The sequence below is a fragment of the Tenrec ecaudatus genome (assembly GCF_050624435.1).
Source record: "Tenrec ecaudatus isolate mTenEca1 chromosome 12 unlocalized genomic scaffold, mTenEca1.hap1 SUPER_12_unloc_4, whole genome shotgun sequence".
Classification (NCBI taxonomy): domain Eukaryota; kingdom Metazoa; phylum Chordata; class Mammalia; order Afrosoricida; family Tenrecidae; genus Tenrec; species Tenrec ecaudatus.
In genome coordinates, this window is record NW_027457636.1 from 70842 (window position 1) to 74683 (window position 3842).

Below are 3842 nucleotides of genomic sequence, written 5' to 3' on the forward strand. Positions count from 1 at the left end.
GACAGTCTATCGATCTTTATAGTAGATGGATTTCTCTGTAGAGAGCCTCTCTATTTAAAATCTAAAAAAGGTGGACATTCTAGAGTACTTAGCAAAGTTTATGAATTTGTTGTTGATAGGTGCCATCAAGTTGGTTCCTACTCAAAGCATCCCTAAGCACAAAAGAACAGAACACTGCCCAGTCCTGCACTGTCCTCACAACTGTTCTTACATTTGATCTCATTGTTGCAGCCATTGTTAATCCATCTCCTGGAGGGCCTTCCTCCTTGTCACTGCCCTCGTGATGGCCTTCTCCAGGGACTGGCCTCTCTGGGCAACATGTCCAAAGTATGTGAATAAAGTATCACCATCCTTGTGTCATATTAGAATGTGTGTATATATGTTTATATATATATTTATATATATATATAAATATATATATATACTTTGTATGCGGTCTTTCACTTTTGGGTGAGTTTATTTTCTTTTTTTGAGGATCTTCTTAATAATTATTTGCTTTCAAACAACAATATTTGGATAGACAATATTTTCTAGGGCCTTCTAAGCCAAAATGATTGCATAAAACTACATTTGTGAGAGTGTGGCCAGGCGGCTCGGACCGAGCAGGGCTTTCCTTCCCAGTGGATTGCAGAGCGTACACTGCCAGTCTCTTGTCTTCTGTTCACCATGGCTTCTTCTGATATCCAGGTGAAAGAACTGGAGAAGCGGGCCTCTGGCCAGGCCTTTGAGCTGATACTCAGCCCCCGTTCAAAAGAGGCCGTCCCAGAATTCCCTCTTTCTCCTCCAAAGAAGAAGGACCTTTCCCTGGAGGAAATTCAGAAGAAATTAGAAGCTGCAGAAGAAAGACGCAAGTCCCATGAGGCGGAGGTCCTGAAGCAGCTGGCCGGGAAGCGGGAGCACGAGAAGGAGGTGCTGCAGAAAGCAATCGAGGAGAACAACAACTTCAGCAAGATGGCCGAGGAGAAGCTGACCCACAAAATGGAAGCCAACAAAGAGAACCGAGAAGCACAAATGGTGGCCAAGCTGGAGCGCTTGCGAGAAAAGGACAAGCACGTGGAAGAAGTGCGGAAGAACAAGGAATGCAAAGACCCCGCTGATGAGACTGCAGCCAACTAGTTTGTCCTGAGGACTGACTTTCTCCCCTCCCTCCTCGAGATCCAAAGACCGTGCTGGCCAGTGTCATTTTACTACTATTACTATTTCCCTCCTGACAAAGACTAGAAGCCAACGTAGGACGTAAATAGGTAGATCCAGACCATGTGATGTTGTTTTAGGGGCTAAAGGGGAGAAACAAAAAGTGTTTGACTCTTTTTTTCTAAAGTGTTGGAGTGTTTCTAACGTAGCTATTTTTCTTGTTGCCTCTTTTCTACTTCGGTGCACTCAGTGCGCTGGGTGAATGGCTAGCACTGTATTGGCCCCGTGGAAACATGTTTGTGAAAGAGTATGTAGTGGCTTCTCAAAACTGTTAGATGCTGAATATCTGTTTGCTTTTAAATCCCAGTTCTGTCCCGATTTTACCAGATGCTACTGTACTTGAATGGTTTATAAAACTGCAAAGTGCTGCTGGTGGCAGTGAAAAAAAAAAAACTACATTTGTGATTATTTATTACAAGAAGGTTCAAGATAAATCTGAGGGTATAGAGACAATTTGGGACTCCACATGAGAATTTTTTTCTACATGAAATATTTATAGCTTTGACAACAAATGGCACTAGTTGGTACCCTGAAACAGGAGTCCTCAAACTTTTTAAACAGGGGGGCAGTTCACTGTCCCTCAGACCCGTTGGAGGGCCGGACCATAGTTTAAAAAAAAAAAAAAAGAACAAATTCCCATGCACACTGCACATATCTTATTTTGAAGTCAAAAACAAATGGGGTAAAAACACCTGGCGGGCCAGATAAATGTCCTCGGTGGGCCACATGTGGCCTGCGGGCTGTAGTTTGAGGACACCTGCCTGAACTAACTAGTTGTAAAGTGATATCTCATCAATTACTATTACTGTGAAATCTGTCTTTGGAAGATGGTGAAAGAGAGACAAAGCCCATTCCAAGGAAAATAAATCATGTTCAGAGGCATGAAGCTTCTCTTGAGTCTGTGCATGGTGTCCCTAGAGAGGTGCTGACAAGGTGGGGAAACCACAGCTTCTGAGAGGAAAGCATCACTGACCTCAGCCCTTGCATCTACTGAAACCATGGCCTGTTGCTGGGAGGTTTGTGTCTGGGCTCACACTGAATTCCCATCACTGTGCCTCTAGTACAGTAATACACGGCTGTGTTCTCAGGATTCACAGAGCTCAGTTTTAAATAAACTTTACTTTTGGAGGTGTCCCTGGTTATGCTGACTTGAGACTGGAGAGCTGGATTATAGTGTGTGCTAGCACCCCTCTGTATATCACCAACCCATTCCAGTCCCTTTCCTGAATCATGGCGGATCCAGCTGACATCGGAGCTGGTTAAAGAGAATCTGGAGACAGCACAAGGGAGAGCCAGTGCCTGTGAAGGCTTCACCAGTCCAGGGTCTGACTCTTGTCACTAGACCTGAGCCAGGACACCTGTAGATAAAAAGAGCAACAGTAGGTCATGTGTTCAGATGCTGCATCCCCAGACTTCCTGTGTGAATCCCTGAAGCACTCACCACCCAGAGTCTCCACCAGAAAAAGGAAAGTCCACACATAATTCATGTTCATGTGGATAAGATTCATGACGCCCAGAAAATGCTCTCCAGGGTGAGAAAGAATACGAATTTAAGTACATGTGCTGTGGTTTCACATGGCTGCATATTATGTATTTGCATGTGGGAGGCAGATAGTTATGTAAAGTTGAAAAGGGATCAATGGAGGCCCCTGGCTCTGGGAATTACATGGTGATGGGGATGTTGTCTTTGGGAGAACATAGTCCTCTCTCTCAGGTTTTCACTTTACCAATCATATGAACATTTGTTCATATTTTATGTTTAATGTTGCTTTACATCCATTACTATCATAATTACCCAGATGCTATGGTGAAATTATAGAGAATATCCTCATTGTGATAGGTAGGTTTATTGTGCCAACATGGCCAATGAACACATGTGGGTTTAATTGAAGGGCAGAGAGGTAAATGGCTTGGTGAGCCTCACCTTTCTTGTCTCTTGCTTTGTGATGATCAGATCAGTGTGTGGTTGCCATAGCTTGCTCTCTGCTTCAATTTACAAACTACACTACCTGTGGGACACCTAACCCATGGACTGTGTTGCTATAGTTTGAGTTTCCTTCAAAACTGCTTCACCACACTACTGGAGTAATATCGCTTGAGCTTGGGACTGTTGGATCCTGTCAACTGCCTTGCTGTTTGCTGCCTGTGCCAAGATAATCTGAATTGCTCTACAGAGGACTACCCTGTGGCCCTCAAGACCTGAAGGACTGCCAGTAGGGAAGTGAGTTGCACTGAGCCATTTGCACTGCTTTATAGATTAACTGTTTATTTCTTATGTTATATAAATAGAGAGAAATTGATAGATATTGATGTATAATCATATGTTCTGGTTTGTTTGTTTTTTCATCTAGAGAACCCTTTCTAACATAATCACAACATAATGGAATCACGGCCGGGCTTTCCTGAATCTCGTCACACATCTGAGCACAAAGGGAAACACTTATCTGTCATCCCTAAAGCTCCTTTCCCCTAGGATATTGCAGAATATTTGGAAAGGAGTAAAGGGTACTTCGACGTTTTCATCCAGAATTAGAGATTGAATTAAAACAAACAAAAAACCCTAACAACAAGGTTGTTTATGGTGTTAAAAGAAACCACAGAAATACATTAATTTTTCCTCCCCAAAGGAAAAATTACTGTATATACTC

General features: G+C 43.0%; 1 pseudogene; it reads left to right on the forward strand.

Annotated features, from left to right (window-relative positions):
* Nucleotides 1–581: 581 nt before the first annotated feature.
* LOC142435932 (stathmin pseudogene) lies at nucleotides 582–1131 on the forward strand (annotated as a pseudogene).
* The last annotated feature ends 2711 nt before the right edge of the window (nucleotides 1132–3842 follow it).